Here is a 26997-nt window from a genome sequence, read left to right on the forward strand (position 1 = left end):
GAGCTGTGACCGGTTCAAGTTGACGTCGATATACTTTGTAGCGTCGAAGCCGCCGCCATCGTCGTCGTTGTCGGATGGTTTGTCGACAACATCAGTTGCCAAAGTTGTACCTTGCGATACCGCATGCACTTCACTTACCTACAAAACGTGGTTCAATTTATACGCCGAGACCGCAACTTTTTTGCTGCTGTCTCCATCTGCATCAGTCGCCAGACCTTTTTTTCTACTTCTATCCGGGTGATGCGTTTCCTTGGCAGCCAGCGAAAGGGGTTTCCAACGATCAGTGTTGGGTTGGCTGAAAAACTTGGATAATTAAGAAAAAGCCAGCCAAACCATCATCATCATCCTCTCATCAGGCGTCGCAGTTAAGTTCGAAATCCACTTTGGGGAGTCATTAATTCTTCTGTTTATGCTGGTTGTTCAGCACGTGACAAAATCCTGCACCTTATTGGCACTTATTTGTATGCACTTCAAAGTTTTGGAAATTGTTTATGCTTTGCGTGGAAATAATTTCTAATCAAAATCATTGGTACAACGATTCCGTTTGCGAATCCACATTACAATAAATGCTGGGAACTTAGTATCTCATCATACATATAAACAGTATCTCAAAGCTTTGCTGGGAAATAAAACAAAGTCCAGCAAAGCCTATTGTAAACCACCAGATGGTTTGATTTCCAAACAACACCGGGAACTGAAATGGAAAACCATAAATACGAATATTTCTAAATACAAAAATCTTGAGAGATTTCTGGTATGCTCCAGAGAAAATACTGAAAAGTTCTTAAATTTCTTTTAGTTGATCCGTCAATTAAAAATTATATTGTTCGTAATGTTGATCGTTTGACACAATGGTTGTATGCGAACGTTCTATAATTCGGAGGATCGATTAGCAAAGTTACACCAAGGTTCAACAGCATGAAGGCCATAAATCTAAATTCTCCAACAAATATTACTGAACTTCAACATAAGTATGAACAGTTAACCGATCCTGCATGCTACCTCGCGTAGACCACGCTCCCATTCACGTTCATCATCGTGGGTATCGTGGGTAGACTGTTTACCACCCATAGATCCCTCGAGGGCAATAATGCCGAACAATGGGCCAGACGAAACCGACAACGGCGACGGGCAATTGTTTTCTACGTCACTTTCTCTACATATAAAGATGGGTTCGATTGCAAACACGCCCTCCTTCCCCATATCCTTAAGGAAATCTGCTGGGGAAATAAGCGGACAAACATGCATCTACCTAGCTGACGATGATAGCATGCAGAAAGAGTTCAATGTTTGGAAAGGACACATGTTTACAATAGTAATTAAAGACGTACAGAGCGAGTGCAGTGTGCGAGAATTTTCCTCTTTGCATTTCACGACTGTTGTTTGGGGTCATAAAAGGCAGGGTCAGGAGGACGAAGGCAGCAGGTTAAAGCAAAAGCGATGAAACGGAATTGGAAGATTTGTTCTTTGTTGAGCTCTATCTGAACTTTACGAGCGAGTGGTTAGTTTTTATTGAGGCTCGAACAAGAATTGTGGCAAGCGATAAAAACATAAAAGAAAATGTGCTACCAAGCTCATGAAACACTAAAAGTAACTGCATGTGACATCTTATCTATGCAATTGTGAATTATACAAATGAAATTATACTCTTAAAGTCTCGATAGCTTCTAGAATTTTCAAAACGTATCCCAGGGAAAATATGTTGCATTAGCAAATGTGGCATAAGCGTAACTGACAAAGCTCAAACTGACATACATCCATCACTCTACGAAATATTTCGCACGTTTATGAGATATATCAAAAGTCCAGATTTTGTCGCGTACAAGCCTTATGTACAAAAGCCAAATCAAATATGTATTCGGTATTGAATAATACTTTGTGCCGTTCTCAAACAATATATTTACCTAATGCAAAAAATTGGGTGCGGATTTAAAATTATATTTCACGTCATCCTAATATTGCAGCTAGGTTCCGCAGCGCAGGTAAGGCGGCATACCGGAAAATCTCAAAAGTTCAGCCCAATCGGGTTGTACGCAAAGGTGACGTAGGACCACCGTATGTAAGATTCGCGCAAGGCTGTCCAGCATCAGCACACACTGGTACTGGGGCAGCCCTAGTTCAAACATGGAATAAACCTCTCAGTCATTGAAATGATGAAATTGACCATAGGTGCCTTCAGAGAAGTATCCGCTATCGCACTGCACCCAATATTTTTTGCACGGTCTTTCACAGCTTTTTAAATACCATCGGAATTTTCTTTGATTTTTTGTGATTTTTTTCGTGGGGTTGACTCATATTTTCATTGAGGCTAAAGGTCTTAATCGAATAAAACAAACCCGTGTAAAAAAAGAACTGGGTGTATAGGGGAACGGTTTGGCTTTTTCTGTATTTCTTTGTTTTGCGATGAGATGAATATATGATCAGTGAGATGGAAAACGGAACAGTTCCCCTACGTAGTTCTACGTTTAATTTGAGGTCGTATCTTTGATACAGCCCTTTACTTTTTTAAAGGGTGATTTCTTCAGAGAAGTTGCTTATCACTTAATTTCGATGAGCCTTGCAACAAATTTCAAAATTCCAGAGCCTACTGTGATGATTTATTTGCTTATTTTGAAAATAAAAACCAAAAAATAAAATTTGATCAGCAATTGTACTTTTTTAACACTTTTACTATTTGATATTATTCAAAATCATGGATAATGGTAAAATACACGATTCGTGGCGATGATACATAAAAAAAATTACTGACGATTAATCGCGAAAAGGCAAATTTATGGTATTTTTCCAAAATGTCGTTTATGCGAAAGGGCAGAATCGGGCAGGTGTTTTAATCGGCAATGGGCAGACAAATTCATGCCCTTTCATACAAACACTTTTCCAACGAATTATCTTTCGATTTTTTTTTTCAAATTGAATTTTACTGAATGCCAGTATCAATGCTAATAAAAAATACCTCCTAATGATTTATTAGTTGACGGGGGGGGGGTTTACGAGGGTGCGTTAATAACAACATGGTACTATGAATTAAGTTAAAATTCGCATCGCATTTGTTAACGCTAACAAAAGCGTTCAATTGATATTACCTTTATTGTGCAATTTAGCGTTAATTTAATGCGCTTCTTTGGAGGCCTCTAGTTGTCCAGCTTAATGATCAATCCTCCTAATTGTGAGATTTTTTATTATTTTGCAATCTACACGGTTTGTAACTTTACAAAAGATGTATCAAAGGATCTCCTAAAAACTTTGTAGAAGATGTCAAGTTCGTAGTTTCATTATTTTTTGTAGATTTGCTACGTTTTATGGCGACACACTCTAATTTTTTTTTTTGTCATACAGGGTTACTACTCCTGGATTTCATCTCATAGCTTCGATGTTCATCCCATAAAAACAAAGCAATGAAAAGAAATTTGATTTGTTTCTTATTTTTGTGATTGTTTTAGCAGTGGCACGCATGATAGCATGATTATTTCTTTGTTTCACAATTAGATGAATAGTTACTCTACTTGTACAGGTCAGCCTCGTTATAACGAACTTCGTTATAAGGCAGCTTTTAATTCCATATAACGTAGATTAAAAAAAATGAATTTTTTTTTTATTATTGTATGTAATTGTTTAATTTCACATTATCAACTATAATTTGAATATGTGAAATTGAAAATAACATTGGATAGGGGTACTCAAACTGAAATTATCCACGTCCCACAGCTTCTCGTATGTTTTTTTTTGTATTTCGGCGAACACTACTAATCAATATCGAATAAGGTACAACCCCGTACACGAGTACGTGAGACGTCTTCCTGCGGAATCCCCGGGTCAAACGAAAAACCCCTGAAGAAGCGCCTGATTCAAAGTACAAGCCGTAGCGTCCCTCCAGCTCTGCCACCTTTGCTGTTCCAGCAAATGCCCATCAAAAATGCACAGGGATAGCATATTGGACGTCGTGTAGCCGTGCTCTTACGTAAGCTACCTCATTCTCACTCTATTTCTGCGAGTGTACCATCTATGGTCCCCAACGAACACCCCACCTGCTGTTTCCTTATTTCCAAAGCATGGTTGTGTGAGTTCAACTCTAGTAAATAGACGCCGACCCTGAGATAGGTGTCCGTGGGGCTGGCCGCTATTAACAAATTTCATCAAAAAATAAAAAAAAGAACTCTTGGCTATTTCCTTATTTTCGAGAATTTCCACTTTGTGATGTACATTAGGTGTTTTCTTCTGATAAACACCTTTATGAAAATACTTCTTCTCGTAACACCCGCAAAGATACAGACGGTCGTCGGTCTCTATAACAACAGATGTTACATTTACATTCTTTCCCGGATGACCGTAAGGACGTGGCCGGTGCCATTAAGTTGTGATCCTGTAGAAGTTGAGCTTATGAGACATGTACATTGAAAGTGGTATGCTAATTACACGTCCCATCCGTTGGTTCACTGTGCAATTCCGCTAGTTAAGGTCAATCACGAAGTGGCAACTACAAATTGTGCAGTCATCTCATGCTCCTACTATTTAAGAATACTAATCCATAAATATGGCTGTGTCTAGTTTCCTAAATGTAGGTATTTAATTTGAGAAACTGTTTCGATCTCAATTTTTCCCCACGAGAGTTGCAGTGATTCGCGCATTATAGTTTGGGAAACACTATATTTACCACTATAATATAATACCACATCACTGATATGAGAATGATTGATTTCAAAATGGATGCACTATTTGAAGCAATTTTTTCTTCATAATTCTATACATATAACGTAACTTCTATATAAAGCAACGAAACGAAAAAAAGTTGACTTATAACGAGGCTCACCGGTATTTATAAATTTCTAGATAATAATGTAATACGTCATTTGATGATTATTGCAACTTTAAAACTAGAACAATAAAAAAAGTTATGATATTTTTGTGGTTTTTATAGTTATACTGTAACTTGACAAAGGGAGAAAGGCTTATAATCTCATAACATAGTTCCATGTGGGACAGATACCTGTACAGCACTGAAATCCGTCCACGCCGTGAGTTTCCAATAAATTAAAAGGAGTTTAAGAGAAAAAATTCGAATTCATAAATCATCTTATCATTTGCCAGTAAGCTTTCCGGCTATCGAATTGTAAAGACACCCAGCAAACGCGAAGTGCCAGGTGCTATTTGTTCTCGTGGTGGACATAACTGTACTGAAAGGGGCTGCAAGTGAAATTGCTATTTGCAGTGGTAGTCTGGTCATTCGGTTTGCTTTAAATTAAGTATTTAGCTAGAAAATAGCTGTAAAGATCATGATCTCGTGCTTCGAAATCCTTATGATCTTGTGGCCTCGTGCACCTGTATCAATGACTCTATTTGCATTGGGTTTGTATTTTCTTGAGACTTTTCCATATACTGAAGTGCTTCGGTATACGGATTTCGATACACCACGGTACAATTAATTGACTTTAATTCAATACTTGAAATGTCGTAAGCGAATGTAAGACAGGTGTGTTTATTGTCTATCCGGAACAAAGTTAGTACGCTTTTTATACCGAAGTTGGATTTTTCTCCAGATACAGGCAACTTACCCAAGTGCGGAAGTAATGCGCTGGATCCGCCTAAAGATGCGCTTAACAACGCATCAATTAGTTTGACACTTAAAACTTCGGAAGAAAGTTCGGTTTGGAAGTCCTGACTTCCGAATTTTAATTTGGTGCTACGCCGACAATACTTAACCTTCCAGGACTTGCTTGGTCCTGGACCGCTCACGCAGTTCCGCTTCTGTTGCGAATAAGAAGCGTGCTTTTTTCGAAGGTGTTGTACTTTTTACAACGGCGCGAGCCCCCGAAGGTTAAGTATTGCTTACTTCGCAAAGCAAAAACCAATCTTCTGTATTTTTTCAATACTCCTGAGACACTTTAAGTAGGCCTTCCCCTCAGGTCACATGGTTTTTGACCGTATGTTTAAGCAAATGGCTCCACTTATATGCAAATATTATAAATCTTTAATTATTGCAAAAACCCAGATTAATCCACCTAGCGGCGATGATGCCTTTCTCGTGAAAAAATCACATAGGAAAGGTCAAAAAAGCACTTTAGGGGATAGATCGCATATTTTCTATCATTTTGCATGTTTTTGCATTAATTACTATGCATTTCCACCATTCTTGAAAAAAAAATTTTTTTTCGATTTTGAAATTTTTTTTCCAAGGGGGGACCCTTGGGAAAAAACAATGATTTTTCAATAATTCCGATATGCAATGTCCGATTAGGTCAATTTTCAATAGCAAACAATGGGACCGCATTCCCCGTCGAATGCAACTTGTTGCGAGTAAATCGGGTAATGCTAAGTTCCAAAAAGTGTGTCTACAAAATTTGTACACATACACACATACACACACACACACATACATACACACAAACAGACATCACCTCAATTCGTCGAGCTGAGTCGATTGGTATATAACACTATGGGTCTCCGAGCCTTTTATCAAAAGTTTGGTTTTGGAGTGAAATTATAGCCTTTACGTATACTTAGTATACGAGAAAGGCAAAAAGGTTAGCTCTTGGGTTAGATACATAAAAAATGATACACCAATGCACCATGCGTCTCCATGAACATTTTAAAAGTTTGTTGACTTAAAACGTAAGGGGCCCCACAGACAGTCCAACTTTACTCCGACCGAACCAAATTTCCTGGGGGTGGAGCCAAAGTTGTACAACATGTCGGAGCATGTATGTGGCCCCTAAGAATTTTTCAAATGTCGGTAAAACTAATCTGCATGGTCCTCGATGATCTCAAACTTAGTCCATTCAAAGATTGTGTATGGGTTGAATTGGTAATCTTTTTTGGGAATTTTAAAAAAAATTGGATCATGGTGGGGTAAAACGGACACGTTCTTGCGTGGGCAGGGATTGAATCCTAAAGAGAAAGAGCAAGTCTCTCACTTATCATCTCTGTATACATATACGATATGTAGCATACCGCGAGAAACTTTTTTCGCAAGCTGTCATGATAGAGAACTGATTCGGGATGCTATACCCCATGACAAATGTCTTCTAGAAAGCTCCAAATGCGGGGAGCACTGCCTCTGATGATGCATTTCAACTTGTTCAACACATCTGTGCAGTAACCAATACGAAAGGAACGAAAACAAAGCGAGAATCACCATTTTTCTGTGGGGGCTGCCTATCCGTGGGCTCTCCTTAGCCGTGCGGTAAGACGCGCGGCTACAAAGCAAGACCATGCTGAGGGTTGCTGGGTTCGAATCCCGGTGCCGGTCAAGGCAATTTTCGAATTGGAATTCCCTGGGCATAAAAGTATCGTCGTGCTAGCCTCATGGTATACGAATGCAAAAATGGTAACCTGGCTTAGAAATCTCGCAGTTAATAACTGTGGAAGTGCTCAATGAACACTAAGCTGCGAGGCGGCTCTGTCCCAGTGTGGGGATGTAATGCCTATAAGAAGAAGAAGAAGCTGCCTATCCGATTCTGTTTTTTCGCACTTGTATACAAGTTTGATAAATTTGTTATCATGGCTTGTTATGATTCGGAATAGTTTTTGCTTCTCTTTTATCGTTGTTCGTTATCTATTGAGAGCGATTTCAGCAAACCCTGGGTGTGGGTAATATGGACCGAATTAAGTACATACAGGGGTTGGCCAGAATGATCGGGACAGGCAAAATTTTATTAAAATTCAAATGACCATAACTCAGTGAAATATGAATCGATTTCTTTTACTAAATTAATGATTTTGTGTGTGTTACTTCTACGTGAAGTTAAACGATTTACAATGATATGGAAATGCTAATATCATCTTCCAAACTTAGACGCACATGTTCATGATAGAATTAGAGGCGAAAGTATAGAATTGATAGTTCCGTTAGGATACGGCAGGCATGAAGAATGTTTTTAGAAGTCGATTTGAAAGCGAGCGGAGGGCAGAAGGAAGGTCGATATGTGCCATCACAAATATTAGCATTTCTATATTATTGCGATTTCTTTTGTTCTGGCAGCGTTCGACGGGAAAATAAATCAAATTTTTGAAAACTAGTTCAAATCCATGATCAGATCGCTAGATACCAGAGATAATCTGGATTAGTTGAGGGCATGTCGAAAGTACTATTTTTGAGCGCTTGTATTTTTCACTTGGTTGAATTATTGACCCTTTTTATATTTTTTACTAAAACTATAGCTCTATAGAGCTTTTCCTGAGTTGATTGATATGTTGACGTAACATATCGGACAACAAACACCTGAGATCAGTGTTGGTAAAACCATTCATAAAACTCAATCATTGAGCGCTCCCACGCGAACTAACTCGTTTGCGGTTTAAAAGGAATGCATCACGTCTGAGTTTTTCATGCAAAAACGAATAATTTCACTCATTTCCCAAAAAATCATTTCGCTCCAAAAAGTGTTTAAAAACAATTTGGGTGCAATTTATTGTTTAGACACGCAATGGTATCTATTGTTCTATGTGATGAACGTTAATTTACTGTTAATTTACGAAGGAGAACAAAAGAAAACCTACGATGATTCAAATGGATGATTTAACTCAGCCATGATTTTTTAGGTGCTGAGTTGGGTGCGTTTCAACTGACGTGCGATTTGAATCGTTCGTGAGTTTGAGATTTTGAGTTTTTCCCAACATATGGCCGATTGCGTGAAATCCGTGAAACTGTCGTATTCCTCCAATTGTCGTATGCACGCTACTGTTCTCGTAGACAACGTTCTTGCATCAAGTGGTACCTCATGGAATAACGGCTGGCGCAGTGTTTCTGAGCAAATATTTGAATCACAATTGTTCCATAGGTGTTCTTCGGTCCGAAAATCGTTGTTGGCGACAGCGGTCAAATCTTCTAAATTTAGTAAGGAAAATCGTATGAATTTCTTGGGAATTATCTTCTGAGTATGCTTATATTGCGCGGACAATTGGTTCAATTTTCTACAATAAAACGGAAAAAGAGTTTAGCTGAGTCTGCATTTCCTCGAAAAAACATTTTCAATTTTTTTTTCAATTTGGGAGGAAACTTGAAATTTAAAAAAAAAATCCTTTTTTCCCTAATTTTCACGGGTTTTTTCCACTTGATCCTAACATATTTTCCAAAAAAAAATTGTCTTAATTAACACTAGGATTCATTCGTTCAGAAAATCGTTGTAACTAAATTTTCCAATGACAATATCTCAGTGGTTTTTCAACCGATTTTCTCAATCTTTTCACCAACCTCTTAGAAACCTCTTCTAGTTTCTGGACATTACAAAATATTGTATCTAGGGAAGTTCATTTATTTACTAAAGATTTGCGAGTAAAGCAACGGATTTAGAAAAATGCAATTTTGTAGATGTACTCATATTTCACTACCAAAAATGATATCAATTCATATAGTGATGATGAATATATTAAAATAGCACACGAAAAACATCACCTGAAACATAAGAACATATTATGAGCATCCCTACTATGCATACGATGATGATTCGGAGCCTGATGGAACCACTTTATACTACAGGATGTATGAAGCTTCAGAAAATGTGTTCAAGCATGTTGTCTTCTGAGAACTTGTTAAAATAAATGTAAACTATACACGAAACATGTATGACAATAAATTATAATGTTCTAGGATCTCCGAACTGTCCAGGAGTTTGAGTAAAATGGTCTATCGAATCAACCATGATGTCCCCAGCCACGTTATCAACCCAGTTTCATTCATTTATTTCATTTATTTAGTCTACATCTAAACAGATAACACTGAATCAACAATTTGACGCCACAATGCACGGTTCAAGGCCACATCTCTCCATCCTCGAATACGCCCCAAGTCGTTCTGCACCTGGTCTGCCCATCTCGCTCGCTGCGCTCCACGTCGTCTCGTACCTGCCGGATCGGAAGCGAACGGTGTCAGGCCATTTAGCCGAACGCCGTTTGGCCGAATGCCGTTTGGCCGAACGCCATTTGGCCGAATGCCGTTTGGCCGAACGGGTCGTTTGGCCGAATGCCGTTTGGCCGAAAAGTTAAAAAAAAATTGACCTCAATTTACGAGTGGTCCTACTTCCTACTTCCTACTTCTTTCTGCCTTCTTCCTTCACCCTTCTTCTTTCTTCATTCTTCATTCTTCCTTCTTTCTTCTTCCTTCTTCCTTCTTCCTTCTTCCTTCTTCCTCCTCCCTTCTTCCTTCTTCCTTCTTCCTTTTTCCTTCTTTATTCTTCCTTCTTCCTTCTTACTTCTTTTTTCTTCTTTCTTATTTCTTCCTTCTCCCTTCTTTCTTCCTTCTTCCTTCTTTCTTCTTTCTTCTTCCTTCTTCCTTCTTCTTTCTTCGTTCTTCGTTCTTCGATCTTCCTTCTTTCTTCTTCCTTCTTCCTTCTTCCTTCTTCCTTCTTCTTTCTTCTTTCTTCCTTATTCCTTCTTCCTACTTCCTTCTTGCTTCTTCCTTCTTCATTCTTCCTTCTTCCTTCTTCCTTCTTCCATCTTCCTTCTTGCTTCTTCTTTCTTCCTTCTTCCTTTTTCCTTCTTCCTTCTTCCTTCTTCCTTCTTCCTTCTTCCTTCTTCCTTCTTCCTTCTTCCTTCTTCTTTCTTCCTTCTTCCTTCTTCCTTCTTCCTTCCTCCTTCCTTTTTCTTTCTGCCATCTGCTTTCTTCTTTCTTTCTTCTTCCTTATCCCTTCTTCCTTCTTACTTTTTCCTTCTTCTTTCTTCCTTTTTCTTTCTTCTTTCTTTCTTCTTCCTTCTTCCTTTTTCCTTCTTCCTTTTTCCTTTTTCCTTCTTCCTTCTTCCTTCTTTATTCTTCCTTTTTCCTTCTTCCTTCAACCTTTTTCCTTCTTCCTTCTTTACTCTTCCTTCTTCCTTCTTTCTTCTCACTACTCACTTGGTAAGGAAACGTATTTCAACAATTCGGCCAAACGGCAAATGACCCTTTCGGCCAAATGGCATTCGGCCAAACGGAATTCGACCAAATGACCCACCAAGCGAACACAATATTTGCAGGGTTGCTGTCCGGCATTCTTGCAACATGCCCTGCCCATCGTACCCTTCCGGCTTTAGCTACCTTCTGGATACTGGGTTCGCCGTAGAGCTGGGCGAGCTCATGGTTAATTCTTCGCCGCCACACACCGTCTTCTTCCACAGCGCAAAAGATGGTCCTAAGCACCCGTTTCTCGAATACTCCGAGTGCTTGCAAGTCCTTCTCCAGCATTGTCTATGTTTCATGTCCGTATTAGCGTCTTGTACATGACACATTTGGTCCGATGGCGAATCTTTTTTGACCGCAGTTTCTTCTGGATCCCGTATTAGGCCCGACTTCCACAGATGATGCGCCTTCGTGTTTCACGACTGACATTGTTATCAACCATTAGCAAGGATGCGAGGTAGACGAATACCTCGACCACCTCGAAGGTATCCCCGTCTATCGTAACACTGCTTCCCAGGCGGTCCCTGTCGCGCTCGGTTCCGCCCACAAGCATGTACTTTGTCTTTGACGCATTCACCACCAATTCAACTTTTGTTGCTTCACGTTTCAGGCGGGTGTACAGTTCTGCCACCTTTGCAAATGTTCGGCCGACAATGTCCATGTCATCTGCAAAACAAATAAATTGACTGGATCTGCTGAAAATCGTACCCCGGCTGTTACACCCGGCTCTCCGCAAGACACCTTCTAGCGCAATGTTGAACAACAGGCACGAAAGTCCATCACCTTGTCTTAGTCCCCGGCGCGATTCGAACGAACTGGAGTGTTCACCCGAAATCTTCACACAGTTTTGCACACCATCCACCGTTGCTTTGATCAGTCATAATCAGAAGCTGTTCTCGTCCATAATTTTCCATAGCTCTACGCGGTCTATACTGTCGTATGCCGCCTTGAAATCAACGAACAGGTGATGCGTTGGGACCTGGTATTCACGGCATTTTTGAAGGATTTGCCGTACAGTAAAGATCTGATCCGCTGTCAAGCGACCGTCAACGAAGCCGGCTTGATAACTTCCCAATAATCAAGTACGTTTTCGTTCAAATTGATGCAAATATGATCTATATGGATTGGTATGCAGAAAATAATAAACCTTCATTTTCTTAACAAAAAAATTTGTAACAAGTTGATAAAACAATATACCATGCGCCTCCATATACCTATATTAGGGAAGCTCAAATCTGTATGGAAAAAACTTATTTCAGTTTTGATGTGTCGCTCCGTTCTGATGCTCTGGACATAATTTCAGCCAAATCGGTCAAAGGAAAAATGTATGTAAAAGCGTCGAAAACAGTAACTTGGATTGAGATGACACCAATTACAATAAAGAGCTATACGATACTCATTTAGTACGTGAAGAATTAGATATAGAAGATTTGAATTTACCCGTCGAAGTTTTTAGCGTTTCTCTGAAGTGTGATTTGAACAAATTTCGATTCTTTCACACTAGAAAGGTAATAAATTCATCCATACAACACTTCAATAACATACTAATAGCATTGTCGGATAAACTCTAATCTTCTCGCGGCCGTCAGTATATTTTTAAAGCCTTATTATAGTGATTTTTTTTAATTCATGAGAAGTTCATCCTTTGGCTTTCAGCATAACATTCTGTATTTAATTATGCAAAAACTGCATGATTATCAGAGTTCCTTACCGGGGCGGGAATCGAACCAACACTCTATAGCACATGCGTCTTAGCGATTGGCACACTAACACCAACCACTAAGACTAACCGCAGTGAGTTGTCTCCATTCAGATTGATCCATAACTGCACGTCGCACACCACGCAGTCTACGGAGGGTTCGCAAATCGTCCTCCACCTAATCTATATCCATACACCTTGCTCGCCGCACACTTCGAATTCTTTTATCCGTCGAATCGTTATCGAGACTCATTTTCACCAACATTCTGGCTACGGCCCACCATGGTCATCTGATTTTAGATTTTTTTTCATCTGATATGATTTTGCGGTGTAAAATGATGGATAAAATGAACGGCTGATGAAAGTCATAGTTTATCCGCCTCCTCCATACACCGTCTTCCAGCTGCACGCCATCTTTTATAGCACGCAGCACATTCCCAAGTGCGAAAACTCCAAGTGCGCGTTGGTCTTCCGCGAGCATTGTCCAGGTGTCGTGTCCGTAAAGAATTGCAGGTCCAATGAGCGTTTTGCAGATAATAGTTTGCCTCGACAACGAATTATTTGATCGGAGCGTATTGCGGAGTCCAAAGTAGGAACGTTTTCCTGTTACGATCCGTCCGAATTTCTCTGCTTGAATCATTATTGAAGGTCACCAGTGAGCCCAAGTACATGAATTCTTCAACCACATCGATTTTGTCACCACTAAAACAAACTCGCGGTCCGTGGCTTATGTTATCTTGTCTTCTCTTAAACCTCTTCTTATCATGTACTTCATCTTCGACGTAATGACTAGTCCGAACAACTTAGCTTTCCTCTCCAGTGGACTGTAGGCTTCCTTTGAATTGACTCCCATTAATTTTATACAACAGCTTTTTTCATCACTTTCATCGAACTTTTCTGCCAGACTCAACCAAACAGACTTCCAGTTAAAATTGGAATATTTCTAGGATTCTTACGGAATTTAGGTGAGCAGGTTCTTTAACCATTGTGACGTTAGGTGCTTAAGAAAATTATTACCCTTTTTTAAAGCGACAACCTGAAATAGAGTACAACCATTGTTATCTAGAGCATCAAACTTGGACTAGTGACACAATACTACTGTTTGGGTAGCTGGTGGAACAGGTCATCAACAATCACCTGTGGGATGTATTCGGATAGGATTTTTCAAGCAGGGTTTGCTGCTCCTAAGACATAACATTATGTTCCTCATGTATAGTTATGAAATCTGGCAGATGAAAACAATACATGCTGAAACAGTTTTGCTCAAATTTTCAGAATTGTTACTTACATGGCAATAATACAGACATGTTTGTGTGCCCTTTTTAATACGCTTTATTCATAGCATTACAAACTCTTATGAGCTAGAGAAATGATTATTTCAGAGTTTGCAAGACATTACATTATGCCTTTATTATGATAGGAATTCCAGGTTGTACTAAAGCAAATTGCTGATTGTAATCCATTTTCGTTCGATATAGACAAAGATTTATGGCCGCATCACTTTAATTTCTCCATTTTGTTCCATAACCGATAACGCCACTTACTATTTGAACCCCCTCTACGAAGCAAAAAAAAAATGAGCAATGCAACTGTCCACGCCAGCAAATAGAGAGAAGCCAACTAGTAGACACATACAACGGAAATATCACGAACCTTCAAAGCAGCGAACAGTCGCAAAAAGGCAATAAACCAAACGATCCACTCCCACCGCCGCATCCGACGTCGACGGCGACGAAGACGACAGCAACGACCCACGACGCGCGTCACCACGTATCCGAGCGCCGATATTGGCTCAAATTCAGTTATGTTTCTCCCATGTGTGTGGGAACAAACACGCCTCGCATATGTGATGTGACCGAGGCCCCTCACCACATATGTGAACCGTCGAGGGGACTCGGAGAGCGAAAAAAGAAGGCCGACACTTGGACGACGACAATGATTTCGCATATCACATCACATACGATCCACCCTTTACCACCGCGCACCACCCTCTTCGAAACCTCGTTGAACTGCGTCGAATAGTTCACCAATTTTTGCCAATCTAACAGCACCTCGATTTGGTTCTCCCTCGCATCGAACGACTCGAATCGGATCCATTTACCCTTTATTTCGTCGTCCCATTTTAAGCGCTCGATTCCCGCACCCTCCACCCTCAAAGAGCCGATGTATGTACTCAGAGCTGTGTTGCTTAGGAATTAGAAGTTTAGGATTCGCCCTTGTATGTACCGCTGCCGTATCGCTGGCTGCGATTTAATTATGCGCATGTCCTTTGCTCGGATATCAAGTAGTGAAAGGATACAGTCGAATCGTTTCGCCACGGGGTGCTGCCATATGAATGTGGAAGCACTCTGGTGCGAGAAAACTTGCTGAGTGACGGCCAAAGCTGAGAGAGTTCACGCTGAGTGAGAATTATGTATTGAGGCGCTCAGGAGAGGACACGGGCGCTTGCTCACTGGAATGCGAGTTACTTTGCGAGCGAACGTCTCTGTGTGAACGAGTTAAGACAGCCGGAGCTTTTTCCACGGAGAGAGCTTGCCGAGTGCCTAGACTCGGCCACGGCCTTACAGCATGGGAAACGGGGTGATGTTTTTGTTTTTCTCCTTATGCTTGCTCGTTCGGTGGGTGTTATGTACGATGTTTTGGGTGACTGTGTGGGTGCACAGCAGCGAAGGGACAGTGCGGTGTGTGCGAAAGCTCATGTATCGCGAGAGCAGGCGGCGGTGCTTGGAAAGAGTGTGTGCGCGCGCGAGTGTGAGTGAGTGTGGGGTAAGGACTCACATGGATCTGGCCGACGTCGGTTGCGGTCCCCATGCGGGGGAGTGTGTGAGCATAAGAATAAATTGTAAGAATCAAAAATTCAACAACTCTTATTATTTTTCGATGCGGTGGGAGAGCTTGGTCGCCGCGAGAGAGCGTGAACGAGCGGTGCAGGTGGGAGCTAGGTTGATTTGCTTCTCGCTTGCTCGGCCTGGGGTACTCCGGCGCGCTCACTCACTCGTACATTTCGATCAGAGCCTGTTTGGCACGGCAGGCGGCTTGTGTATGATTTCCGAATGTGTTTTGCGATATATGTTTGAGAGACTCCGGCCGTCGCGCTACAACCTTTCAGTCGGTCTCAAGCAGTCACGGCGTAAAGCTCAAAATGTGCGGTTCGATTGTTAAAATTTGGTTTATTTAGAGTTTTTTGGACATCCAATACACATTGCACCACCAACCGAGAAAGAGTTGCAATTCGGACAGCTGTGGAAGGGAGTGATTCGTATGAACAGGTGTAGGAAAGTGGTTTGAATTCAGAGGCCAAATCTGTTGATCGGGTCAGATCGGATGTGGTTTATTCGAAGAAAAACGCGATCAAAACAGATATTGCTGCGAAGATTGGCATCGTAGTTGAATGCGACACCGAAAAAGAAAAAGAAGAAAAATTTTAAAACCTTTGGGCCGACGAAAAGAAGAATTTTATTTCATCGACAAGTGTTTCGGAATCTTGAAAATTGTGCAATTTTAGTTATGTTCTAAACTCAACCTTAAAAGGCAGTGATTGAAGCTTTCTCACGAAGCAAACAAACCAAGTGACAAAATCGCAGCATCATCACCCAGCAAGAAACAACAACCATTCCTTGGGAATTCCTGCCAAACAAAAGAACCCGGGAAAGGTCTGGATTTTACGGTTGGAAATTCCCTTCTGCCAACTCAAGGATCCCAGCTCGCTCTCATATGTGAACCGATGCATGATCTAATTTATTGCTTCACTCGAGAAGGGTCACACCGGAGTTCAAAGGACTCGAAAGGCAGCCTACCTGGAGTCATGCAAGCGAGTGGAACCGTCCTGAAATAACAAAGCCAGTCGCATTGTGTACCGTCATTGCTCGCTCGTAAAAAGGACGACGACAGCGGCGCAGCGACCTCAGGAAGGTCAATAAAATATGTCACCGCTCTATCAGGTGACGATGATCCAGGGTAGCTCGGTTCGGGAAGACATTTCTTCGCCGTTTGGCAACAGGGAGGAAGCCACACGGACGACGACGACGACAACAACGATTATCTGCTGAGCAGCCAAATTGCCCATGCTTGTCGGGGTGCAATCGTTCCTTTTTCGGACCGCTCAAAATTTCTGGACTTTTGTGGAACAAATTATCGAAAGGTAGTAGGAAGAAAAACCTAGTTTCGAAACGGATAAAAAGTGCTTATTGTGATTAAGTTTGAGGAAAAAAATATCAAAACAACTTTCGGGATTCTTGGTAGTGCGTAGAATAAATAATCGAGCTGACAACAAAAAATCGTCGTGAATTTAAGTTGGTGTCTGAAAGCAAGGTCAGCCACTTGTGGAAATTCCAATAAATTAAGGCCGAACAAAATTACAATTAACTCGATTTGTGTTTCGTGTTATCATCACTGAGTTGGAACAAATATTTTGGATATTTTGCTGTAGTGAACGATAGATACCCAGTGAATGTCGACGTGGTTTTCTGTGTTTAGTGTGTGAATGTTCGCCGTAAGCAACCACAAGCGAAGAAAGGAGACCAAAAGTTACGTAAAAGGATTTTAAAACATTTCTCCTCCGAGGAAGCGTTTCTAGTTGAAGGTATGTGAAAATTATACTTGCCTAAAAAATAAAAATTTGTGTACACAAATTATTATGCCACAGCATTTAACTACATTTTTGGTGAAAAGTGTATTATGTACTGGTAATTTTCTGGAGAACGCTTTTTCCAAAACAGTGCATATTATATTGATTTGTTTAAATGGAATGAAGCCACTGACAGTCAAAACGATAAAATTGAATAATGTTTACTGACGTTGTGTGCTAAATTTTGTGTCTTTCTTAGGGAAAACTTGATCTCCTTTTCACACTTTAAATATACCTCTAACTTAAATAAGTATTAAGCTAACTCCGTTTTCGCACAGGCTATCTGGAAAACATGTGATGTCAGTCTTAAGATGCGCAAAATGGTGTAGATTGTAGTTGACAGTCATAACGATTTCAAAATGTGAGTTTAATAATCTTCTGTGGAAATAATAGTCTCTTTAAGAGGTTGCTTAAAAACGTTTGCTTTCTGACATATTTCCCCTTAAGGTATGTTGATCCTCCGATTTGCTGTGCGTATTTAAAACTATGTTCGGAAGTGTCTTGAAATTCAGAAAGACTTGAATTCTTTGGATCAAAACACAAACCAACGCAACGCGAGTGAATTAAGTTTTGAATTCCGGGAGGTTTGTTTTTAAAACAGGGACACTTATAGAGTGAAACTTTCCGTCACAAATAAAAGATGTCCAAATCTTTTGACCTTTTTCACATAAATCCTTAAAAGATTGAAACAATATTCATTTTTTTTGTGATTTGACTAAAAACAAGCTTCAATTTGTTAGAACTACATAATTCAGTCATTTTTCATAGTCTGAAACACAGAGAAGAAATTATCCACATGCAACTGATTCTGATCTCGCGGTGGAATTGAGAATTGGGAATATGAAGCCAACACAATACTCCATTAGATTTGTTAATGGGAACCAACATTTAAATTTCCTTCTGCTACTACGTGATGTTCTAATAAATAGCAAAGTATTTTTCTTAATCTGTTAAATGGTATCTCTTTTCAAACTGTTAGCTGAAGCAAAGGCTGAAATTTTCAACATAAAACTGATTCTAGTTTTTTTTAAAGAATATAAACCATGCATGTTTTAAGATTGCTAATCTCTGATCAACATGAGACTATTAAATCATTCTTGGATTCGTCAGGTGGTTCTGACATTTATTGGCTTTGTGTTGCTGCTTCTCAATTTTTTTCAATTGCTCCATGAAATTTTCATAAAAAGGCTGTAAATTTCTCACAATTGTTACAAATTCAATGGAAGCTTGGTTCATTGATACGGAATTGGAGAGGCAACTTTCACGTCATGTCAACTGGAAGCGGCATTTCGTTTGCATACACCTTGTTTGATTATTTATGGGAAATTTTCAATTTCTCATAACATAACATTGAAGCAAATTCATCCGATGGTGAAATAAATGAACAAAGCACAAATTTTGTCTATTGCAACATGCATGCTCGATGCTGAAAAAAAAATCATAAAAATATGAAAATGACAATATGCCTATTGGCTTTTTCATTTTGATAGGATGAATAAGAAAGGCATAACATTTTAACCTATTTTAACAATCACGTTTTTTCATACAAATGATTTTCTCATTGATACAATATTATTGTTTTATATACAATTCATAAATGTAACGTAATGGAAAGAAAAGGCATGCGTTCTTTGTGACGAGACGGATGAGACGATCGAAAAATAAGTTTTGAAAAGTATTTTTTTAAGCAAAGAGGGTGAATGAAAGCTTCTCAATTGGCTTGGATAGGTTTTACTTTAACTATCAGTGAAGCCAAAACATATTACGTTTAGATTTGAACAGAAGGTTATTTGTAACCCGGAAAAAAATTGCGGTCGAATTTCAGTAAGTTTGATCTTAAAAATCTCTCCTGATAATAATTAGGGTAAAAGCTCCAATAGATGAGGAATTAAGTACCTTCCAACGCTATATGATCTCTTGCACTAAATCTATACTTAATTTATTTTGGTTACCTTGAAAGTGAGTTCGAAAGCCTTCATCTTTATTTTGCATAAAAAGTGTTGAATTGCTATATAATCCAGCCTTACTGACTAAAACCAATTCTCCAATTATATTTATCGAATTTTCATTTTAGAGTAACAGAAAAGACTTATTTAACGAAAGAGCTTTCACAATTTAAACAGCTCCGACCAATTCAACAGCCCTACAATAACCGTTGTTCCAATAATTTGGTCAGAATTTGACGTACAGATCATTACATAAGCTGAATGTTGAGGAAAATAGCTATATGAACCTAAACAGTTTTCTGTTCAATTTCCATTAGACATGGAGCCAAGGCGCTAGTTACACTAATTAATAATAAATGTCTGAAATACATATTGAGTGAAGCAAGCAACTTCTTGCCATAAATATTAGACTTCCAGCAATGTACTGTTAGTCGAAGTTGTATAAAAAATATCGCGTTAAAAGTCGATCATATAACACAGGGTGTCTACTACCTGGAAAAACCTGGAAAACCTGGAATTATCAGGGAATTTCTTCCCACCTGGAAAAAACCTGGAATTATCAGGGAATTTCTGACATAATCAGAAAAATTTCAATACCCGGAGATCATGATTGAAATTCTCTCAAAAGATGAAAAAATCCTTACAAATATTTGATTAAATATACCAATCAAATCTATTAAAAATGTAGTAATGTTCACGTGGGTCGTTGTTCCGCAAAAAAACGTTTTACCATTGAGACTTTCCGAAGCTATTCTTGGTGAAATCTAGGAATTTATTCGGGAAATCAATTAGGGATTGCTTTGTAAATCGAAATTCTTTGGGAATATATTAAAAAATACTAAATTAGTTAGGATTTTTCAAATCAATTCCTGGAGGAACTTCCGAAGGAATTTCTGGATCAGTTTTCCAAGGAATATCCGGAGGATTTTTCAAAGAAATCGCCTGAAGGGATTTGAAAAAAAAATGTAAGTGATTTGTGAAGAATTTTCGCTAAAGGAATTCTTGATAGAATAGCCGAAGAAATCCCGAATGGATTTAAAGGAGTTTCTAAAGGTATTCTCGACGAATTTCCAAAAAATTCTTAAAAGAAAAATATCCGGAAAAACTCTTTCAGGTATTTTCTAAAGTTTTCCTCAAGATAATTTTGCATGAGTTCCTAAAATATCCCAAGGAATTTCAAAAGAATACCCGAAGCATTTTCCGAAGGTTTTTACGGTAAAGCCATAAGTAATAGAATGCTAGTGGCGCTTTAACCATTAAAATTATTCTGCCAAAATATGTTTCAATAAGCTTAATAACCTACTCAGATTACGATTAGATTATTTATCGTAATAAATATCGTGTTAAAGTGGAGAAAGAGAATTGAGTGTATGGGGATGGCATCAGGTTGCTGTTTATCATGATATTTATGATAATAAATGGCGTTATCTTAATAGGTTATAAATTGATTGCTTGAAACTTATAGTACCGGTACCTTGGCTGCTAGATCTAAACAACCTATATGTTGGTCACAAACTAGAACAAACTAGATGTTGGTCACGCGAACAAGAACAACAATAGTAATCGCGGGTATACTCCGTGTCAGGTATAAGGCTTAAAGGATGCATAAAATGCCCAAAAAACAGCCCACGTCATAAAAAGGTAGTATTACGCCTAACGCCCTTATGCTTAACGTTATGGACCCAGCAATCTCATATTTTTGCATCAACACATTTCCTGAAGGAGTTTTCGCAAGAAGTTCTGAAGGAATTCTTGAGGAAATTCCCAAACATATTTCCGGAACAATTTCTTAAGATGATTTCTTAAGTTTCTTAAAAAATAGCTAAAATAAAAATTCAAAGAAATTTCCGAAAGAATTTTTAACCAAATTTCTAAAGAACGAATTGAAAAAAATATCGTAAAGGAATCGCCAAATGCATCTCTAAAGCGATTTCCGGAACCATTCATTGATGTTTTCTGAAGTTTTTGCAAAGACATTTTCAAATAAAATCCTAGAGGAAGTTCTAAGGGAAATTCTGAAGCAATTCTTAAAGTTCCCTTTTTGAAAGAATTTCTATAATAATTTCCAGGGGATTTTCCGATGGAATCTATGGAGAGATCTTCAAAGGAGGAATTTCCGATGCAATTCTTGAAGGAATTTTTGATTGAATGGCTGAAGTAATTTCTGGGTGAACTGGGTGAATTTCTGGAAGAATTCCTTAAGTAATTTACAACATTGTTTTTGTGAGGCAACCAAAAACATTTTTTTTAATTGTTTTTAGAAATATTTACTTGTTTGAATCGATTATTTTGCTGCTAAAATCTATATATCGCAAATTTGTCTTTACCTGGAAATTAATGTAAAACACCTGGAAAAAACCTGGAAAAATCAGGGAATTTTGTTTTTGCAGATGAGTAGACACCCTGTAACATATTTCGAAAATCAGCTGCTAGGACGAGTTCATTGGAGGAAAAACCAAACTATAACTAATCTATAAAAACCATTTCTTAACCTAAAACCAAAACCGAGTTACCAATCGGTTATCTTGATAACCTCGTGCTTATTTTCATCTTTTTTGATACACGCGAGTTCAGAAAACCATTATAGACTTGAGGGTGAAACAAATGATGATAATTCCCTTTTTTGGTGACCAATCAACTGCAGTTTTAGTGTAGCATAAATATTGTGAATTATGATGTACCAAAAAGGGAATGTTGAATTCAAATTCGCTGCAAGAATTGTATATTATTATTTAGGACTACATGCAAGGGCGTTAGATTAAATCGCATTAACAACTCGTTTCCTCCATCCTCGGTGGGGATCCATGCTCTCAAAGCTTCGCTGCGCAAAACTCGCTGTGCTCCATGATTTCTTATTTCAACCGGATTTGAAATGAATGCCTTTTTCGGAATGTTTTTATCCGCCATTCTTGCAACGTCTGCGGCCCATTGTGTCCTTCCACCTTGGAGCTGGATCAGCTTGTAAATTATGGTTCGTATTGATAAACTGTGCTCATCACTAGAAATGGTTACAAGTGCAAGATGTTCGAATAGTGCTATTGATTGAATGTGCTTCTCATGAAGGTTCAACGGGATTTTGAGTAGAGATTCAGAAAAAATATAAATAAATAGCTAAAAATAAAACTCTCCGCTTGCAGACGAACAGACGTACATCATGGAACAATTCTCGCGCTTAGTTTCGTGGGGGAGTAATTGTATAAATCGATTTCTCTTCGTAGATGTTTTCTTTTTAATATTGTACCGGATTGCGCAAGTTTTTCGATGATTTAATGGTTTGGTGTGATAAAGGATGATTGTATCGTGCATCAGAATCAATAATCACGGTTGTAGCTTGGTGCCAACGACATCTAATGTTTTCGCCAACTTAGGAATATTACAAACCAAATGTGTATGGTGATCAAACGTCTAACCGGAACAAAATAGATTCGCACGCTACGAGTGGTCGCTTCGCCTAATACGATTACTTCAATTGGCTAGTTAATCAGTACGTTTATTTTATATGCTAGAAACTCAAATTGAGCTTTCTGGCAAAAACATTATTGACTCAATAATATCTTTATTTTTTTGAAAGTCAACTTTTCCAAAGGATCCATATTTTTACGCCTCTAATTGTTTCCAAAATACCTAACAAAAAAAACTAAAGGATGCTGCAATCTAGTATTGGCATGACATTTGCCTGATTTTGGATTAACTTTAGACTAGTTAATGCTCCAGCATTGTATGAAATTATTGTTTTCAATCAGTTAGAGTCAATCTTTGAGAAACTATTAAAAGAATCGTCCTACACAATAAAATGAGATGTGATATTTAACAGGAGAGCTTAATTGGCGTTCAAGGCAGATATTTATGGAAAATTGAGTTTATGGCGGAAAAGCCTTTCTTTTCGGTAGCAAAAGACTTACATGTTCAGAACATTATACTGATGCTGATACTCTGTAAATATACCTCACTACCAAATTTCTTTTTGATCCTAAGACGTTTCACACCCTTCTACAACAAGGCGACTACCATCTCAAAAGCCTTAGGTCTGGGTTCTGCAAAACCGCACCAAGCAGCTTTTTCTTGGACTTGTGATATTGTGTTTGTAAAAGGAAAGCGGCAATCATTTCATAACAAGTCATACGTACATTTGTTGAAGGATATCCTCAGTAGTTGAGTAGAGGGATGTCTGATATGACTTGTGATCAACTGCATCTGTTATACGAAATCTTGGGCAGGAAAATGTGTTTTTTATTGTCTTGAAGTTGTTTTTCATCACAAAGGCCTCATCACCCCTAGCTTTGCGTCGTCCTGTCCCATTGTTTGCCTTGAAAACAAATCGGATCGGACTACGGGTTTGGAAAATATGGCCAAAATACATTTTTTTGAAACAAAATGTGCGTGTTACTCATTTTTGCGTTGCGTTGCGTTGTTTATGCTTATGGATTACTATTTGGGATTTAATAGCAACCCAATTGGGGGTCAAAATGATAAAGCATGAAAGCTACCATTGCCGGCCACGCCCATCTTCTCTGTTACTAAGGAAGGGAAGGAAATGATGATATGACATCTACTTAACGAGAGGCCAGCGACTCACCGACGCCCTCATAGATGTCAAGGAGTTGGATGGTTGGTAGGGAATATAGTTTAGGAATATCATCATAAGCAAATGATATAATGCGTTTAAACAGACGTTGGGAGTGACCATGCTAAGAAATTTTTGTCACTCCATTGTTAATTGTCCTGGGATGGGGCGAAGCTATTAAACTTGCCCTGGCTACCCAAGATTACCCACATAGATTACTGCAACGGATATGCGACTAGATTTGGTCACTATCAAGTTGCTGCAACCATTTTAGTCTGACTTGTGCTGCTCGGGTAATTAGCCTAGGTTTAAGCGCCATTGTTCGCTCTCTGAAACGAGAAAGAATATAAAATATATTAATTTTCCCTTCCCGTTATGCGATCCCAATTGAAATTATGTAGTCATATTAATATATGTCCTTAGTAATAAGAAAATGTGCGTGTAACTCATTTTTAGCCACTTATTCTCAACCGATCTGCTCGTAACATATTGCATTCGACTGAGACAATAGATCGAAATAAAAATTTTAATGGGAAAGGTGCATTGATCTTTTCCGTAAAAAATGTCATTGACTTAATTGATAATTTTGCTTATTTTTTCGCAAGCTTTCCCAAATAACTCTTCGATATAATGTTTGCCTGCTGTTCATCTGATTTTGGTTCAACATTAGGACGAATTTCCGACCCGGTTAACATTACAGTACTTTGTTATTTGATAATCCCGTCAAAAAGTGATCTCGTTTTATGGTTTCGGTCGATTATTTAGTTAAAAACAAGTTTTTAAAAATGTCAGAAAATCTTGCGTTGCGTTGTAACGAAGTTAGTATTTCGTAGATCGCATAGCTGTCATGTATCTTCTTTAACTTTCATACCCTTGGGTTTTAATGGTTGAGTGTCCGAAACGATAAAGCGTAAAAGCAAATATAGTATATTAACAATATAGTCCACTTCGTGTATGCCCGTACATTAGGCAAGAGACAGCACATTCACACCCTCTTGCGTCACAAAAGGTAACTGACGCCTGGAAACGATAGCCAAGGGGTGCGATAATTGCAAAACAACACTAATTTTACAATTTTTTTTTGGAAATTTGAATTACATTTTTCAAAATTTCATTTTTAAACTCAGATATCAAAATGGGGTCATGGAATGATTTCTAGCATATCATTTCGAGATGTTATACTACTATTGAATCATACGTTTAAGCACCCTCGGAATGTCTCTTCACTACATTGCTTGCCTTTTGTGACACCGCGGCGCTATTGCGTTGTCTCTTCAAATCATCCGGAGTGAACTATATTGGTAATAGAGTATGTTTGATAAAAGCAACCATTGCTGTTCATGCCCATCTTCTCCGTTACTAGGGAAGAGAGGGAAATGATGATATGACATCTACTTAATGAGAGGCCAGTAACTCACCAACGCCCTCTTAGATGTCAAGGAGTTGGATAGTTGGTAGGATATGTGTTTTGGGAGTATTCGCATGGACAAATGGTAGAAAATTTATGAAAAGGCGTTGGGAGTGATCTTATCCCTTTTTTAAGCTTTATTAAAGTGATTTTTTAATTGAATTCAAATCATAATATCATTTTGATCAATTGGAAATAATTTCGAAAGGTGCGCTGAAAGGTTTGCTGATGAAAATTAATTTTTACTTTCAAGCATTTGATTTGGATATTTTTGAAAGAAAATCATATGGAAGCTTGGAAAAAAACTAAAGAATTTCTCTTTTAGATTTAGAGGGAAGTTTGATTGAAATGTAGGAAAGACTTCCCGAAAAAAAATCGTAAGAATGCCCTTGGAATTATACCAAAATCCAGGCAAATATCAATGAACTTCTCGTGAAAAAGCAGGTTTATTGATCGTAATAATCCTTAAAAATTTGATTTGGAAACGCGATCGAATTTCGTTTAGAAATCCGGAAAAATTTCGCTTAGATTTCGGTACAATTTTTCCCTTGTTTCTTATTAAAATCCGGAAGAATTTCTAGTTCAAATTTGGAACAATATATTGTGGGAGCCGTAAGAACTAGCCGTGAATATTTTGAAGGGTTTTCCGAAGAAATTCGGAATTTGGAAATTTGGAAATACTACGCGTGAAATTTTGGACAATGGTGAAAAGTGACACATTGATTTTACAAACAATATGAAATTAATGAAGAAAAAATCTGGTTTTACAGTTAACCTTACAATAGGGAAACAGACGTCTCACTTAGAACAAAATGCAATCAAAAATATTGTCACGAAACTATTATCATACAATACTAAATTTCCTGTGTGTGCTCAATCAGCAACCAGACGACAATAGTATGCAAACGTCAAACACAAGCAAAATCGATGAAAGCGCCATCGGTGGCCGACAACCTACAAAAAAAATTGAATCCACCGTTAAAAAGGACGACGGAATATGTGTTGAGTGAGACGTCTGTTTCTCTGCGACCTTACCTTCACAATTCACATAACTGTTCAGATGTCAGGCTCGGAGACCCAGAGTGTTATATACCAATCGACTCAGCTCGACGAATTGAGGTGATGTCTGTTTGTGTGTATGTATGTATGTATGTGTGTGTGTATGTGTACAAAATTTGTAGACACACTTTTTGGAACTTAGCATTGGCCGAATTACTCGCAATCAATTCCATTCGACTGAGAATCATGTCCCATTATTGCTATTTAAAATTGGCCAGATTGAACTATGGGATCAGAAGTTATGGTCAAAATACTATTTTCGATGCGCAAAACACGCTAAAAAACACTCACTCATATTTTTCAGTATTTTTTGCACGAGAAAGGCACCAACACCGCTAGGTGGATTAATCAGGGTTTTTTTTTGTTAAAATGGCATTTTAGGGATCAATCCAATTAATTCATTGAAAAAAAAAAAAGAAAAACACATCGTCTCTTCTTCCGTCATTACAAACTCGAAAACCTTTTCCACTAAAAAATATTCATCCGGTTTTTTTTTTGGGCACAACTCCTTGTAAACCCACAACTGCTCCAGTTTCACTCGGCCAAACAAGGATATTTCAACTAATATAAATCTCACTTAACTTTTCAAAAGGACCTAAGTAACATTTTTTCATGAATTAATTTGAATAGCGCAATCAACAGAACAACATGAAAGCTATTAATTGCAGTATCCAAATTAATTCATGAAAAAAATGTTACTAAGGTCCTTTTCAAGAAAAGTTAAGCGAGAAATACACAATAGCACATCATACAAGAAATTCATTTTATTTTCTTCTACAACAAAAACAAAGCGCATCTTTTAAACAAAATTTGGGGAATTTCGGAAAAAC

General features: G+C 38.4%; 1 protein-coding gene across 2 annotated transcripts in view; it reads left to right on the plus strand.

Moving 5' to 3' along the window:
• LOC134203226 (protein jim lovell-like) overlaps nt 1-26997 on the plus strand; it is a 394722-nt gene that overhangs the window by 173903 nt on the left and 193822 nt on the right. The window contains exon 1 of one of the 2 annotated variants that reach the window (XM_062678108.1): nt 15617-17145. The exons of the other annotated variant lie outside the window; for it this stretch is intronic. The gene's annotated coding sequence lies outside the window, so the exon portion shown is untranslated. Of the gene's footprint in view, nt 1-15616; nt 17146-26997 lie in introns of those variants that run through there. 2 annotated transcript variants of the gene reach the window in all.

This window comes from Armigeres subalbatus, unplaced genomic scaffold (genome assembly GCF_024139115.2).
Source record: "Armigeres subalbatus isolate Guangzhou_Male unplaced genomic scaffold, GZ_Asu_2 Contig170, whole genome shotgun sequence".
NCBI lineage: Eukaryota > Metazoa > Arthropoda > Insecta > Diptera > Culicidae > Armigeres > Armigeres subalbatus.